Raw genomic sequence first — 18,439 nt, forward strand, 5'->3', positions numbered from 1 at the left:
GAGACAGAGTGTCTTACTAGTTCAGGCTGTCCTTGAACTCACCACAGTATGCAGCCTAGTCTGTCCTGGAACTCACTGCAATCCTCATGCCTCGGTCTCCAGAGCATTAGGTTTATAGGCGTGCATCACCACGCCCGGCCTGTTTTGTTTTTGTGGTGCTGGAGCTTGAACCCAAGGCCTCTGACTGAGCTGTATCTCCAGCCCTTTTTAAAAACAGTCTCTTATATGAAAAACTCAAAAATTAGATGCATATGTAAAGAGCAAAATAGAAGATAGATAAAGAGGAGGTAGGGGGATCTCTTTCAAATGGATGGGGGAACAAGAGATGGAGGGAGGAATTATGAAAATAGAGCTTTTGAAAATGGAAAGGGAGCCAATGGTTGGAAGAGCAGGAAGGAACAGGAAAGTCGGGAGAGAGGAGAAGTAAGCTGTATTATGTGCACGTACCAACTCCCCGCGGTAACTGTAATCATTATGTACTACAAGTGTGCTAATAAATAAAATCTACAATTCAAATGAGTAACTGTTCTAGCTTTTAAATGATATCTTGCTACTCATTAAGAAACTTTCAATTTCATATAAAAAAGTCTCAAGAGAGTGCTGGAATTATAAGCGTGCACCACCACGCCCAGAGCAACTCCCAAGTGTTCCTTGTTTGATGTATAAGGAACATTAATTTGAAAGCACTGGATTTAAATCTTGATTCTTAGATGTGCTGTGTAATCTTGGATAAGTTGCCTGACTTTTTAAACTGTGCGTGTGGCGGCGCACCCTATAATGCCAGCATTTAGGACCCTGAGGCAGGAGATCTTTGAGTCTGAGGCCAGCTGGGGCAATTTAGTGATTTAGGAGACTATGCCTCAAAATGAAAAAAAATTAAAAAGGTCAGGAACGTAGCTAAGTGCGGAGGCCCTGGGTTCAATCCCCAGTACTGAGTGAAACAAAAGGCCGATATCTATGTTTTCTTTCCAATCCCCCTTCATGTTTTTCAAACACTTTAATTTACTTGCCAAGATTTTCACATCTGGGAAATTCCATATGTAATTCCAGGCTCTTTCACAGAAGCTGATGAATCCCATTCTAACAGTCAACGGGAATTAATCGGAAATGACACTCCTGTTCACCCGTCTAGCGCTGGCTGGTTTAGAACTGAGGTAGCTCTGGACTCTGGCTGCACGCAGAATCACTTACAGATATTCAGACTAGGGACTAGTATTCCTAGAAATTCTGATTAGTTTGGGCGTGGGTACTTGGACACTGGTTTGCCTTTGCCATATCCCAGGTGATTGGAACAGTCAGAGTTCCTTAATTCTCTCTTAAATTAGCTGCCTGATTGCTGTCATAGTTGAGCATTTGACTGCAGGTCTGAGACATCTTAGTTTCTAGGGCTCTAAGAGACTTCTAAGGTTTTGACCTGGAAGTCTTTCCCAGACTATTCCCAAGACACATGGTCACATTCTCTGTGAAACTCTTAATATATCCCATGGCTCCAAACACTTTCCCCTTGCATTTTGATTATTTCTATGCGTGGCTTAGTAACAACAACCTGTGTCTACTGTGTTTGTCCCTGTGTTGACTGCTTTAAATACAAACAGCCCGTTTTTGTCCTTACAAGAAGATTGCATTGCCATATAATTTACTGTATTAATTTTTTTATTTTATTAATTCATGTGCATAGTACATGTTTGTATTCCTCACAGGAAGTTGTTACCTGCATATAAGACACTTTAATTCCTTTTTTTATTTTATTAATTCTTATAAGGACTAAAATATATGAGATAAAGCCCTCCTCTTACAAATAAGGAAACTGAGATTCAACTATTAAATAATTGATCCAAAGTCACACGGTATGTTTTAGCTCTTAATCACTACATTACCCTTTGCTGTTATCTTCAGAGCAGAAGCTTCTCCTTTCTTATCTTTTATCAGGGTGCCTGATACATAGCAAGAATGCACTGAAAGTGACATGTATCATCTCAGGCTGTTACGACTTGTATCTAAAATGTCCCCCCAAAGCCTCATGTGCTCATAGGTGGGGCTTTTGAGAGAGACTGAATCACGGACATGACAACTGGATTAGCCCACTGATTGGCTTAGCATAGTTCTGAGTGTGGACAATGGATTTACTGAAGGGGGAAGACACACCCTTGGTGTGGGTGGCACTTACAGCCTGGATGGAACACAAAGGGAAAGAAGAAGGAAGTCTCTGCTGCTTCCTGCTTGCCTTGTGATAAGGTCTTTCTCTTCTGCGTTGGAGCCAGCTGACTATGGACTGAATCCTCTACAAACTGTAAATTAAAATAAACCTTTCCTCCTTAAATTGTGGTTGTTGGGTATAGTGTCCCAGCAATGAGAAAGTAACTTAAGACATCAGGCTAAGCACTACCAATGTCATTTGCCCTCCTCAAACACTCAATGAGGCTTACTACATGATAGGAGATATCTACCTATCTACCTATCTATATCTCTCTATATAGAGATATATATATAGATATAGATATATAAAGAGAGAGAGAGAGAGAGAGAGAGAGCTTTCTGCAGGAAGATAATACATAAATGTGATAGAAAGGCAGAAAGAAAACACCTAACATTGCCTAGGAAAGTCAAGAAGCTTTTAACTAAGCCAGTGGCACTTCAACTGAAGGGAGGAAATAAATGAGAATCAAGATAAAATCGGCGGGAATTGTGAGCCAAATGAATGCGCAAAGCAAAGCTGAAAGAGGGGGTCAGGAACGACAGCCTACTCTGGAAGTTGTACAGTTTACTAAGCTAATTGTCTTGCTCCTTGACCACCACAAAGTCTAAATCATTTAGCTTCATTTCTATAGTGATCCCTACATGTAGGTTTGGGAATGGGGCAGGATTGGAATGGTGTTTTGCTCCTTGGATATATTTCTCATGAAAGGACAAAAAAAGTTGATAATATATACTTTATTTTTGTTATTGTTGGTGGTGGTGCTGGGGATTACAGGGCCTTTACACTGAGCTATATCCCCAGTCCTTTATATTTATGTATATATGTATGGTTGGCTTTTTTTGTGGTATTGGGGATTGAACCCCGGGCTTTCAGACTGAACTATATCTCCAGCCCTTTATTATTTTGAGGCAGAGTCTGGATAATTTGCCTAGATAGACCTTGAAGTTGTGATTCTCCTGCCTCAGCCTCCCAAGTGCTGGGAGTATAGGCATGCATCACCATGCCAGCTTCTCTTTTACTCTTGATGTGCCTTCCTGTTACACTATATTATAAGCCATGATGTGTTTATGTGTTTGTTCATTCCGGAAGCTTGGGTACTGAGTATGTTCAGCTCTCTGTGCTATGGATTGTCATGAGACAAAGTCTCCACTTAAAGATTTTACTTTCTAGTTACAGAAGAAGTATATTAGGTTACTCATCCATGTGATTAATCTTTAGAAAAACAATAAAGACAAGATTAAGTACAAAGACTCAGGGGGCAAAATTTGCATTTGAATCCTTACTGTATTACTTAGTGATCATGATTATTTATTTAGTCTGAGTCTCTCTTCTCATCTGCAAAAGAAGATAACAGTAGGGCCCATCTCCATAAGTTATTGTAAACAAAAGCAGATAATCTGCCTCGCTAAGTAAAGACTTAATCATATTCAGTTGTTATTATTACTGCTTTTTGTTTGCATCTTTATTTTTACTACTGTCAATTTGAAAGATCAAGATTTCTCAAAAGTTTTTTCTCCTATGTGGAGACTTCAGATCCTGACTGAACCTACTACACACACAGTCATAAAGTAAGGAAAAGAAAGCAACTGAATATGCAGTATAGGAATAATGAAACAGTTCTCAAGGACTATGTTTTATACTTTATCTCCATTAGTTTTTGTTTTGTTTTGTTTTTTGTTTTTGTTTTTGATTTTGTTTTGTTTTTTGCCTTTTTGAGACAGGGTCTCACTATGCAGTTCAGGCTGGCCTTAAGCTCACTTTGCAGCCCAGGCTGATCTTAAACTTGCAACAATCCTCCTGCCTCAGCCTCCTGAGTACTGGGATTACAGACGTGCACCGCCATGCCCAGCTGTCTCCATTAGTTTTAAGTTTATGTTTTAGTTTCTGTGGTACTAGGGATTTAACCTGCAGCAGGAGATTAGGGCATGGCAAACTGACTTGGGAAGTGGGCATGACCTGTCAATCATAAGAGTTCCAGGACACATGCACAGAACATTTCCCAAAGCCTTACACATGGAACCACTCAGAGCGCTACCTTCAATTCTTGGGAGGATTCAAGCTTCTGATAGGATACCCTAGACCTGATGTCAGCCTGAGGAGTGTGAGATACGGAAAGACAGCTGACACTGAGTTCTGAACCACTGTCCTCTCTCTTCCCAGTACTCCACTCTGACCCTATAGATTATACTTCTTTTCCTACTTTTAATTGGCCCACACTCACTCTGTGGAGCATGTTTCTTTTCTTTTCTTTTTTCATACCTTTAATAAATGTAAAACCTTGTTACTTTTTACACTTGTTTAGACAAATTCTTTGTTCAGGACAAAAACAACCTAGAAACCACCTCTAGAAGGGCACTCTAGCCCTGTAAAACATGGTATCAAACCCAGAGCCTTTGTTTTTTTGGGGGGTGGGACTGGGGATCAAACTCAGGACCTTGTGCTTGCCAGGCAGGCGCTTATGCCACTGAGCTATATCTCCAGCCACATAAACCCAGATCCTTTGCCCTGAGCTATATCTCCAGACCTTTTTGCTTTTTTTAAGACAGAGACTTGCTAAGTTGCTCTGTTTCCTAAACTGGGCTTGAATTTACAATCTTCACGTCTCAGGCTCCCAGAATGCTGGAATTTTTTTTGACACAGAGTTTCACCCACTTGCTCAGGTTGGCCTTGAACTCACATTACTCCTGCTTCAGCCTGCCAAGTAGCTGGGAATACAGGACTGCACCACAGAACGCAGCTCTTCGTTAGATCCTAATACCATGCTAGGAAGAAAGGAAGATAAGCTTAGAAATCATGTGGATCTTAGCTAAGAACTGCCAAGATGTGAAACCAATTCTGTCACTTACTCAAAATGAGGCCCTTAAGAACTAGCTGATAACATATCAGAGAAGCTAATTAATTCACCATGGTTACCAGGAAAACAGGGCTTACTTTCCAGAACGCAGCCAACTAGATAAGCCAAATGAAAAAAGGGAAGTTTCTATTATGCATCTTATTTCTCAAAAATGTCACTTTAAAAGTCTATCAATATTCAAACAACATGCACTTTCTTGGATTTTAACTCTTCCCTTGTCCTCTTTTTTTCTGTTAGGGAGTTTCTGAACAGTTAAACAACCTCTCACTGCCGTGGAATCCTCAGGCACATCGAGCAAGCATGTCCATGGAATATAATTATCACAAAGAGGAGATTAGTCAAAAAGCATCCCTGGGACGTCAACCAACTATAAGGCTTTACCAGAAAAAAGGGGGGTTCAGAAAGCTGTCGTACGCAGCCACTGCCCAAAAGGATGGGGTGCACATACCCTTATAAGACAACGGAGCATGGAATAATAGCACAGTCTGTGGGGTGGACCATACACTGCTACAAGAATATAGAGGAGAAAATCACTAAGGGCTGAGGTGTTTGGGGGAAACTTTGTAGAAATGAGCCTGAGCTGACTGTGTGTGTGTGTGTGTGTGTGTGTGTGTGTGTGTGTGTGTGTGTGGGCACACGCTGGAGACTGAGCTCAGGCCTCAAGCACGCTGGGCAGGTGCTCCACCACTGAGCAACACTGGCAGCCCAGAGCTGATCCTTAATGGCCCCAGGGAAGGGGAAGAGAAGAAAAAAAATGCCAGAATATGCATCATTATGGGAGGGGTGCAGGGAGAGAGAGAGAGAGAAGATAGCGGGGAGGGAGAAGGAGACTGAGATCCCTTTAAGTGGAAAAAAAGCTCCAGGCGCAAAATAATGAGACCAAGTTACAAAAAAAACCCTGAATGTCAAGTTAAGGATTTGGATTTTAGCCAAAGGATGGCTGGCAAACTGCTTAACATTTTAGAGGAAAAAGATATCATCAAATGAAAACATTTTTAGGTTTTAATTTTTTCCATTTTCTTTATTTTGTTGAAAGGGAAATAAAATTACATAGCTTAAATTTAAAAGGCACAAAAGGGCATACAGTAGAATGTCTGCCTCCCACTTCTGTCCCCCTGCTGCAGTTTTTCTCCCAGAGGCAAACCAGTGTTACCACTTTCTTTTATATTCTTCCAAAGATGCCTCTGCACACGGAAGCAGAGACACGCAGACACTCCACCGTGCCCCTTTGCTGCAAGTAGAATCTTCACACCTATTTATCTTGCATCTTTCACCCAGAAATATAACTTAATATAATATAGCTTAATATAGCTGTATTATATACAAGCTTAATATAGCTTAATATATTATATATATTAATAAGCTTAATATATTATATATAAGCTTAATATAGCTTCTTTTGTATGAATGCATAAAAGAGCCCTACTCATGTTTTTAAATAGATGGATTGGAAGAAAAACAATACATAGTTAAAATTGTCTCTAATTTTTCTCTCCCTTGGTACCCTGTTTTCCCAGAAAGCACCTCAGCTGGTCTAGTTTCTCGTACATCCTCTGAGGTAGTCTAGACACGTGGAAATGAACAAACACGCACACATAATCCTTCCTTTCACCTTTAAAATAAACAAATAAGATGCATGCTATACACTCGCTACCTCATCTCTTTTATTTAGAAGTATTCTTAGAAATCTTAATAAAGTATGTTTGGGTGAATTGATTGCAATGGCATCAATTTCTGGTTCTGACAATGTTTCATGGTTGTGTATGATGTTATCACTGGGGGCAGCTGAGTGAAAGACTTGCAGGAACTCTCTACACTATTTTTGGAACTCCTTATGAGTGTTGAAGTATGTCAAAACAAAAGTACTGTAAATATTTCTCAGTGAATACTCCACATCAATACACAGCTTCATTTTTTACAGAATACATCTAAGAATTTATTTAACCTGTCCTCTATGAAGGCAAATGGTTTCAGATTTTCTTAACAGTGATAGCTAGTAACAGTGTCCCTTGGTGTGCAGCCTTTGACTCCACTGTAAAAGTTATCGGGGTTGGGGATTTAGCTCAGCAGCACAGCACCTGCCTGGCAAGCGCAAGGTCGTGAGTTCAATTCCCGGTACTGGAAAAAAACAACAACAACAAAAAACAGTTATCAGTGGACCCAGCTATATAACCACAATAAGATCCCACCAGGAGAGGCCAGAGAATCAGGGGCATCCAGGTCTCATCTTCATCCTGCTATTTACTAGTTCTTTGATCGTGAGCTTGCCATAGCCCTTTGGTCTCAGTTTCCTCATCCATAACATTGGGATCACCTGCCCTGGTGACCAATTATTCTGAGGGCTCCATATGACGATAATTGAACAGCATTTATTCAAGTTGCAAGCATTGTGCAAGTAAATAAGCAGGAATGAGTCGCACCTCAAACATGTATCCCAATTCTCTATCTAGTCAAGTTACTCTTTCAAAAGACAAGAGACTCTTGGGCCAGAGACCAAGGACTATATTATAACTGCAAAAACAAAAAACGAAAAACAAAAAACCAAGTAGCCAGAGCTTTGTGTTGTTTTGCACTGGTGGCCCATGCCCACCAAATTCCATGATGGATGACTGCATGCAGAGAACTGTGCTATGAGAGAGGACTGAATTGGAGGACAGTCATTGTGTATTAGCCAGCCTTCCCAATGCTGAAACACAACACTCAACATCCACAACTTAAAGGAGGAGAGGTTTAATTTGGCTCACGGTTTCAGGAGATTCAGGCCATGGCTGGCTGGCTCCAAGGCAGGGACATCATGGTGGAAGGGGCTGGTGGAGCAAAGTGCTTAGTTCATGGTGGTCAGGAAGCAGCACCAGAGAGAAAGAGCCAAGGGACCAGATATAGACCCTCTTATGGTTTGTGTCTGGGTGTCCCCTCAAAGCCTCACGCAGTTCTTGGGTGGGCTTCTGGAGTTTATGACTGATTCATGGGTGTGAATGTTACATCTGCCCTGGGGTGGATAGCTTGCATACAATATAAGGAGGGAAAGAGGCTGCTTGCCACCATTCCTCCCCTTGTGCTCTTGTTGTTTTGCTGTCTTCTGCCGCCATGAACTGTTGCCCTCTGCCATGTGCCACTCTGCCTTGGAGCCAGCTGAGCATGGACTGAAACCTCCACAAACTGTAAGCTAAATACACCTTTCTTTCCTTAATATTTGGGAGTCATGTAATTTGTCTCAGCAACAAGAGAAAAGTAACCAAAACAGACCCCAAGGTCATGATTCCATGACCCACGCAGAAACATCAGAAGTATGTTCCACTAATCTCCTGGGTGGCTCCCAAGCCAATCAGGTTAACACAGTTGGGTTGAACACACATTACTGTTACACTGAGCAGAAGTAAGTGACAGGACAGAGATTGGAATATAGGAAGTTTAATTTTGGAGTCTATACTTTTTTTTTTTTTTTTTTTTTTTGTCTTTTTGAGACAGGGTCTCACTATGCAGTTCAGGCTGGCCTTGAGCTCACTTTGTAGCTCAGGGTGGTCTCGAACTTGCAATGATCCTCTTGCCTCAGCCTCTGGAGGGCTAGGGCATGGGCCACCTCCTCCACCTAAGTATTCACTTTCATAGAGTGTAGGTGTAATGGTTGATACATTGTGTCAATTTGAGTTTAGAAGTTTAAGTAAATGACTCAGCAGGAGGCCAGGTCCTTACTTTGTAAATATCCTCATGCTGTGCAAGAGGAGGATACAGAGATGATGTGAGTACTACACCACCACCCGCTCCCCAGTGGGGGTAGTCTGCTTACAAAAGGAAGAAAAGAGGCTTGCTGTTCCCCCCTTTTTGCTCTTGTTTTTGCTGTCTTCTGACGCCTTGAAGTGTTGTCCCTGTGCCATGCCACTCTGCGTTGGAGCCAGCTGATTATGGACAGAAGGCTCCACAAACTGTGAGCTATATAAACTTTTCCTTCCTTAATTTTGGGCGTTGGGTATTTTGTCTCAGCAACAAAAGTAACCAAGACAGTAGGGAAACCTCTAAAATAAAGTAAATAATCTCAAAAGGGATCCAAAATTGTACTGTAGGAATCCAACTGAGTTGTAGATAAGTGTAATAATGAAGCAGGGTCCAAAAATAGAACAGAAGTCAGACACTCAGGAGGCTGAGACAGGATGTTTGCTGTAAGTCAGAGACCAGCCAGTGAGACTCCGGCTCAAAAAAAAAAAAAAAAAAGAAAATGAAATAGAACATGATGGAGGAAGGAAGCTTTTTCAAGATAAGATAGGATAGGATTAGAGATGCTGGAATCATCCCGGGTGGCTCTGCCAGGTCTCCCCAAGCCAGACCAAGTGTGACCATGAGGGACCAGGTCTCAGGGTTGACCAGCAAACTCTAGAGAAGACCTAGGGCTAGGAATAGTCACATCTCAATGGCCACTGTCTCCAGGCAACTCACAGGGCAGCAGAGGCCAGGGTGCCCGCAGGGGACAGTGCCAACCGTCCTAGTCCCTGCTGTGAGTTCCTGCCCTCACACACGTGCAGCAGATGCCATCTGGAAAGGAGAAGGGAGGGGGGCAGGAACCCAACAGACGAGCCTTTTACAAAAATAGACTCAACATTTACCTCAAAAGCCTGTTTAAAATACTGAGTCTGAATAGTTACTGGCCTGGATTAAAAGGAAGGTCCCCCAGGGACTGTGTGGCCCTGTCCAGCCCAGTGCTGGCTCACGAAGGAGCAGGGAGGCAGTAAGGAAAATAGTCTCCCTGCGCTCCACTGCGCACCCGTGACGCCGCTGCCGGCTCGCAGGCTGCCCGCTCTTGACAAGCAGGGGGGAAATGACACCGGACAGCTGCAGGAAGGCACTCCAGAAAGTCACGCACGCTGGCGCGCGGCCTTAGCACATGGGGGGCGGAGCCAGATCTATTTTATGTGCTTTGGGGAGAGTACAAAAGGACTACTCATTTTTTTCCATCATCATTTTTCTAAAGGCGAAAGTATGATTTAGGAGAAGCCTTTGCGACATTGCTACATTCAGTCACCCAGCGCAGATTTGGATAGGCCCGGCAGCTATTTCCAGGATTCCAAATGCGGGTCTGAAACATGCGCTAATCAGAAAGGACAGGGCAGTCAAGCGGCTTCGCGTCACTTATGCTCAGTTCTGTGAAGGGCATTTATTTGCAATGCTGGCGTGTGGTTCAGGCGGACTGCGTGTTAAGACAGAAATTAAGCAGTCGCAAGCCCTGCCCTCCTGGAATTTAAACTTGGCAACTTTGATTTGAACAATCACACAACTGAACAAAGCTTCCTGGGCAATTTGAGCCCAGGAGAGGCTCTTTCTCCCCTACACTCAGGCATTCTGTTCTTGCCCTGCTGCCCCCCCTACCCGCACCTCCACCCAGACTAAGGCAGAGCCATGGGCCGAGGTGCCGGGTCACATGTTTTTTAAGTACTGAAAGGTGGGAAACTGGCTTTCTTATATGCCAGGAAGAAGCCAACAATCGTGGCCGCTCAGCCAGTTCGCATTTCTCCATTACTTCTTTTCAAGCACCAGCGCTGTCATTCAGGGTGGAAATGTGCCCAGCATTTTTGTTGTGGTTGTTCTTGAGGGTGTTCTTGTTTTGTAGTTCAGACTGGCCCTGACCTCACTTTGTAAGCAGGTTGGCCTCGAACCCACAGCAATCCTTCTGCCTCAGCGTACTGAGTACTGGGGTTACAAGTGTGCATCACCATGCCTGGCTAACACAGCATTTTTTTTTTTAAGAGCAGAATCTATTTATGGAGGGAAAGAAAGCTTCTGTCCAAGAGAGGGGTAGAAGGGGGGCCTGAGTGGGTTGCCCCAACACAGCATTTTTTTAAAAATCCATTTCTCAGTACCACTTGCTCCTAGAGGCGGGCACACAACACATTTCTGATCAATCTGAGGTTTCTGGGAAAATACTTTTTAAGAGGACTAACTCAGCAGGCATTTATTCACCTTTGCACTTCACCTTTCGCAGCCTTCTTGTCTGAGAGGCTGGTTGTGCAGCAGCCAGCTGTGACCATGAGAAATCAGTTAGAAGGAATAAAACTCTACTGTAAGGATGGCTTAAGAGAAAGACAGGCTCTAGGATTGTTTGCATCACTGCTAAAATGTTATATGAGGAAAATAAAAGTGATTTGGTTAAGTTCCTGCAGTAAGACTTTTCTTACATGTAGTCAAGTGAAACCTCTAATTGAGTCTATGAATAACATAGGTGAGACTGTATAAATTAGGGGACCATTGTGATTGCAGCTCCCTTTTCACAATGTTTTTCTGCCCTTTGAGCAATGGTGGACATCTGCAGAATTTGGAGCGATGTTACACAATGGAATTTTACCCCAACTCAATCATGGGCCTTAAAAACCTTTACGGAGGGTCTAACACAGTGATGGCGAACCTTTTAGAGATTTCAATAATATAAGCAGCCTGCTCTGGCATTTGTGCCAAGGTTCGCCACCACTGGTCTAAGATGTGACAGACCCAGGGCTGGGTGCTGTGGCTTCAAGTCTCTGCCCTCATGGCACTGATGTTCTGCTCAGGTGAGAGGAACAGAAGCAAGCAAACAGGAAAGGAGGCTAAAGCCATACAAAGAATACAGCAGATTACGTGAGCCAAGCTAGTATGAGAGCCAGGGCACGGACGCCTCGAGCATACTCAGGTGAGACCTCTCTTCCGTGGGGTCTGCCCAAGCTGCCACAATAGAACACAACAGACTGGGACAAGTAAAACTGGTGTTTGAAACTATACAACTAGATGAAGTCACACCCCTGCTTGGAGTAGACCCAGGACAGCTGAGCAGCGGGGACTGGTCCCTGAGAAGTCCACAGTGTCAATATGGGCAAGAAGAACCTGGTAGAGAAAGAAGCAGCCACGAAGTTGGAGAAAAACTGAGAAAGTGAGATGTCCCGAGAGCAAAATGAGAAGTGCTTTGAGGAGAGGCAGATTGCACAATTTCAGACCTTGAAAAGAGCTGTTCCCAGGCCGCAGGGGTTTGCTGTACTGTTACTGATGCATAAAAATTACCCCCAAATTTACCTCACAGCTTCTGTCGGTCAGGAATCTGGACGCAGCTCAGCTCAGTGACTCTGGTTTATGGTCTCCCACCAAAGCTGCCATCAAGCTGTCCCTGGGGTTAGGGTCCTCTCAAGGCTGGACGGAGAAGAATCTGCTTCTGGGTTTGCTCCTGCGGCTGCTGGCAGGCCTCAGTTCCTGAGACGTCTATTCCTTGCTGGGAGGGTCTTTCAACTGGATAGCTCAGACATGAGCTTTCTCACACAGAGAAGGTAGCTCAAGACGGAAGTGCCCATCTTTTGTGACCTACTCCAAGAAATAATGTTGCATTACTTTTTTTGAGGTTATTTTTTAGAGTGGTTTTTTTTCTTTTTTTTTTTTTCCAGTACCGGGGATCAAACTCACGACCTTGCACTTGCTGGGCAGGCACTGTGCCGCCGAGCTAAATCCCCAGCCGCTTTTAGAGTGGTTTTAGATTCATGGAAAAACTGAGCAGGAAATCAGGAGCTCACACAAGCCTCCTCTCCCTGCACACACAGTCGTCCTCACTCTCAGCCTCCCATTCCAAGGCAGTAAGTTTGTTGCAATTAGGGAAGCTACGTTGACACATCATTACGAAGCGAAGTTCATAGACCACATTAGGGTTCACTCTGTGTTGGCCGCTCTGTGGGTTTTCATAAAGAGATCATACAGAATTTCTACTCTCCTTGCCCTAAAAATCTCACTCCACTCATGCATCTTCACTTCCCCCGTTGTCTGGCAACCACTGATCTTTCTGTCCCCAGTGCTGCCTTTTCTGAAGGTTAAACCGTTGGAATCATACAATATGTAACCTGTTCAGCTTGGCTTCCTTCACTTAGTAACATGCTTCAAACCTCTTGTATGTCCTTCTATGAGTTGATAGCTCATTTTATTTAATGCTAAATATTCTATTGTCTGGATGGACCACAGTTTATCCATTCATCTACAGAAGGGTATCTTGGTTGTTTCCATTTTTTAAAAAAAAAGTTTTATTAGTATATGTTTGTAATACATAGTAAATGTATTCAGTGTAGGGAACTGGTACATATAAATATGGTACCATGATTTTTAAAAATTACCCTTGCCCTCTCAAATTTCAGCAGTTCTGAATAAAGTTGATATAAACATTCATGCACAGGTGTTTGTGTGCACACAGAATTTCCACTCCCCTGGGCACATATCAAGGACTAACATTCCTGGACCATACGGTAAAAGTATGTCCAGTTTCATAAGAAACCACCAAATGGTCTTCCAAATATTCCATTTTGTATTCCCACCAGCAATGAATGAGCATTCCTATTGCTCCACATTCTCACCAACATTTGAAGATGTCAGTGTTTGGGATTTCAGTGACTCCAGTATGTGTGTAGTAGTGCATCAGTACTGCTTTAATTTGCAATTCCTTCATGACACACCATGCTTGGCATCTTTTTATGTGCCATCCTATCACTTCTACTGTTCAGCCCACACCAAGGAGAGGGGTCTAACTAGAGCACGAATCACAGGAGGTGAGCTACTGGGTGCTGCCCACCACAATCAGATTCCCAAGAGAATGGAGGAGAGGAATGGAGACAAATGGAGACAACTCCTAGGGCAGTTTTGCTACCAAGAGAAACAAAGAAATAAGAGATTCACCTCCAAAGCATCTGGAATTAAAATAAATTGTTTTAAATTTGTTTTACAACAAGCCAGATCTTTCTTATCAGTAAATACATTGGCTATGTTGAGTGTATACATTGGCTATGTTGAGTGTATAACTTCATTCTGTCTTATACTTTATTTCTGTTTTCCAGAAGCATTGTGAGCAACCACACTCACGTCCGTGAATAGCAAACCTAAGGGAATTTGTAAAAACAGGCTATTTGGTGCCCATATGGCGATCTGAAACAAGAGCTTTTGCACCGCACGGCTCCAGGACACTCACCTGTACTCTCAAACTGCTGAAATCAGCTGCAAGGGCTTAGTCATGCAGATGAAACCAACCCGCTTCAGCAAGGGCAGACATTGTCTCTTGGCTTGTGAACAAGCCTGCAGCTGCTTGGAACAGACCAGCTGTTGGGCAGAGACCTGCACATGGTAAACAGCCCAATGACCCCAATTAACACGCTCCCCAACTGGTGTGGTCACGTAAACCATAATAAATAATATCAGCAGTTGCTTTACAGACTGACTCTACCCTGCAACAGCACACTAAAATGTGCACCAAGTGCAGACACAAGAGGAGATGAATGGACTCATTAACTCATGAAAGCAAATTCCCAGATCTGTGTCTGATGTTAGTCCACTGAGAACATGTCAGTCTTGGATCCTCCCCAAGATAAGGATCAGGCAAGTGTACGGTTTGGGGGTTGTGTGATAATATTCCCCTGCCACACACAGAACCACCTTCGATGCAAAGCACAGAACGGACATATTTTAATTCTTATTTTTATTAGTACATGTTTGCTGTACATAATGACTATATTCCATGTTGGTACATGTACATAACACATCTTAGTTCTGTTTTGTTTATTTTGTTTTGTTTTATTTACATCAGAGTCTTACTATGTAATTCAGAATGGCCTTGAACTCAATACGTACCCCAGACTGCCCTTGAAATCACAATGATCCTCCTTCCTCAGTCTCCTGAGTGCTGGGATTACAAGCATGTACCACTACGCCCGGCTTTAATTCCTTTTTCATCCCCTTCCCCTCCCCCACAGAATGGAAATTAAAACGTCAGACTGCGTCTCTGCAGTGGAAACCATTCCACCTCACATCCCAGGCTGGACCTTGGGTCACTGCTGCCTTACAATGGGTCTGGGCACAAAGAAAAAAATACAGAGCAAATAGCCTTTGGATAGATTTGGATAGATTTTCTCTGCTTATAGCCTTTGGATAGACTTGCTGTTTCTTTGGAATTTTTTTTTTTTTCTTGCCTTTTTGAGACAGGGTCTCACTATGAAGTTCAGGCTGGCCTTGAGCTCTTTGTAGCTCAGGCTGGTCTCAAACTCACAGCAATCCTCCTGCCTCAGCCTCCCGAGTGCTGGGATTACAGGCGTGCGCCACCACGCCCGGCTGACTTGCTGTTTCTTGATGAAGATAAACCAGTGGGTGGCACCTCCCATAGCACAAGGGGTGGCCAAAAACTTAAACTGAGTAAAGTGCATGCTCATGTTTTGCAAAGCTAATGAGAAATACTATCTTCCATTCAGTTTGGACTGTCAAAAAGAATATGCACGGAAGTCGAAGGTAGTGACACTTACAATGTATCTAGCTGTCTGTACACTGAACCAAGACAACATTTTTAAAAGTTTTTTTTATTACTGTATGTTTGTGATATATACTCAGTTTAACTCTGAATGGCTTCCAGAGGATCACTTACCCCAGTTCCCTTACCCCCATCAGACAGGAATCTTGGCCAATTCCCACTGAGACCAGGGGACAGGCAGAAGATGGAAGCCACAGGACATCCTCATACTGCATGTCGCCGACATTCGTGGGCAGGGTTTGACTGAAATGCCTTCCTCTGGAAAGCAATGAGGAAAGGACGGGCAAGAGGCCCAGGGCATTACCTGGCAGAAATCTGTCACAGACAAATAGCCTGGGAATAACCACTACCCTCAGCAGCAGCAAACTAGCCAGAGAAGTGCCACACACTGCCTCCTCTCCCCCCAGGCATGCCTTAGGATTCCTGTTCTCCCAGTAGTTCATCATATGTGTGAGAGAGACAGACCAAGAAACACGAAGGAAATGTGAGGACGGGAGATACTGCTCAGGGACAGAGCATTTGCCTAATATACAGGGTCCTACGTTTAAAGGGGGGAGCAGGGGCTGGAGATTTAGCTCAGCGGCACAGCACCTGACTGGCAAGTGCGAGGTTGTGAGTTCGATTCCCAGTACCACAAAAAACAAAAACAAAACAACAACAAAAAAGGTGGGGGGGAGCATGGCGGTGCACATTTGTAATCGCAGGACTCAGGAGGCCAAAACAGGAGGATTGCTATGAGTTTAAGGCCAGTCTGGGCTACACAGTGAGTTCAAGACCAGCCTGAACTATTTAGGGAGACCATGTCTCAAAACAAAACAAAACAATCCAAAAAAACAAAAAAGGAAATTCAGCAGATTTCTTGAGCCAAACCCCACACCAGGTTCTACCAATAGAAAGATACATTCATATTCAAGGTGACCAAAGAAAGCTACGTCCTGGGTAAGACCCCATCACTATCCCATGATGAGCCTTGAAGAGTCTTGTGGTATGAATATTCAACTACTTTGGGGAATAAACAGCAAATCTTATTCCGTGGAGTCATTCCTCCCTACTAAAGTACATTCCAGGCACAACATCCTATCTTCCTGGGATTCTGTAGAGAAGGAAACAAATTTATGCTCCTCCCTCATGACAGCTCTGCTCTGGAGAACACCCTATGCAGCTCTACTTCATCAGAGAGAATCCTGGATGATCAAAGTCCCTTCTATTCCCATGATTCTTCTGGAGCTCTCTTAGTCACTTTGATTTTTTGCTCTCCTAAATTTGATGTCCTTTCAGCTCCTTGCTCAGATAGCTAGATCCCGCACAGGTACTCTCGCTTTTAGAAAGTTTGGCTTGCATCCTTAGCAGGCTGGGCTGAGTGCCTTGTTGTGCCCTTGGCACGTGCTGGAGCTTCTATCAGCAAATCCATCTCACTTAATTCCTCACTTTAGGGCATGGGCAGTTTCTCATGGAACTTTACACCTCCTCCACCAAGCACAGTACTTGGCACAGAACAGACATTGAATAAATGTGTGTTGCACTGAATAATCCTGCCATTCAAAATGATATCAAGTAGCCAGGCGTGGTGGCACCCACCTGTAATCCCAGCACTCGGGAGGCTGAGGCAGGAGGATCGCTGAGAGCTCGAGGCCAGCCTGGGCTACAAAGTGAGCTCAAGTTCAGCCTGAACTGCATAACGAGACCCTGTCTCAAAAAGACAAAAGAAAAAACAAATGTTATCAAGTTAGTTCTTAGGAAACCTCAAACCTCAAAATGCCACAGACAGACTAAGGGTAAAAGCAATGTAGAGTAGGCCGGTGTGGCCTGCAAGCTGTTTCTCAGTACTTCTCTGGCCTGCAGATCCCCTCGGGGAAGGGCCTGGATACTCAGGTTCTGGGACAGTTGCTGCAGGCCTCGTGTCTCCCACTCCAAACTTCCCAACACAGCTTTCCTTCCAGAGAACTCCAGCTTCAGAGTAGGAGGTAAGCCCTTTGCCTGAGGAGAGCGTGAGGCCTTGAATGTGTGGATTCATGCCTTTCAAGTTTATAAATGTCCAGCGAAGGAGTCTCTGAATGCAGGGTGTGCATGACTACGATGCTGCCATCATACTGCCTGCTACACTGCAAGGCACAAGGGCGGTCAGTCATTCACTCAGCAACTATCCCTTGGGAATCTGTGGTGGCAAGTTCACTAGGCACTGAGAAGTAAGAGTGGAAAACAAGCTCCTCTGAGCGGGGCTAACAGGAGATGCCATTCTTAACTCCTAGAAGGGGGGTGGTGGGCCTTTCCCAGTCCCCCTTCCCTACAGTCCTTGAAGTCTTTCTAGCCAGACCTAGGAAAGCACTTGGTGACTTGAACCAACAGAAAGATGTCTTGTCAGTTCTGGCCGCTCCAAGTCCCAAATCCAGGTGTCAGTGCAGGAACAACCTTTTGGGGCGGAGTCTTCCTTGCTTGTTTCTAGCTACCGCTTGTGGCCAAGGATCCTCTGCGTTCCCGGGCTTGCAGCTGCTTTAAGCTCCGCCTCTGTCCTCACGCGGCCTTCCCTCGCATTTCTGTCTTCACACGCATTTCCCAGTCACGTTGACTAAGAAGGGTCCGCCCCAATGACCTCGCTTGATTACATCTGCAAGACTATTTCCAAGTAAGATCACAGTCGCTGGCACTGGAGGTTAGGACTCCAACATATCTTTGGGAGGGAGCGCGACTCAACAGCACCACATTCCGCACAGGGTGTAGTTTGGACATCCAGCCAACCTCCTTCAACCCGGGGAGACGGAGCTGCTGGCGGGCAAGGGCTTCACAGACCTTGGCCATGGCCCCAAGACTGCAGCCAGGGGTAGGATTTCCAGGCAGCCGAAGCCCTCCCTTTGCCTCACGCCTTCTTCAGAGTTTCCATCCCCACACCCCCTGTCATCGGTCCTTCAACGTGAGCCAATCGTGTTACATAATCGTGAAACCTAAAATTAAAATAAGCACAAAGGGTGGAGCTGAAGAACTTAGAGGAACAAGAGGGAAGAGGGTGGAGGGGCGGAGACACCTAACCTGATGTGATGCCAGCTGCGCGCTGTGTCCCGCAGCGAGGTGCACCCTGCCAGTGAGGCTGGAACCCAGGCCGCGGAGGTGGCGAGGC

Source organism: Chinchilla lanigera, unplaced genomic scaffold (assembly GCF_000276665.1).
Source record: "Chinchilla lanigera isolate Chin_1 unplaced genomic scaffold, ChiLan1.0 scaffold00009, whole genome shotgun sequence".
NCBI classification, from domain to species: domain Eukaryota; kingdom Metazoa; phylum Chordata; class Mammalia; order Rodentia; family Chinchillidae; genus Chinchilla; species Chinchilla lanigera.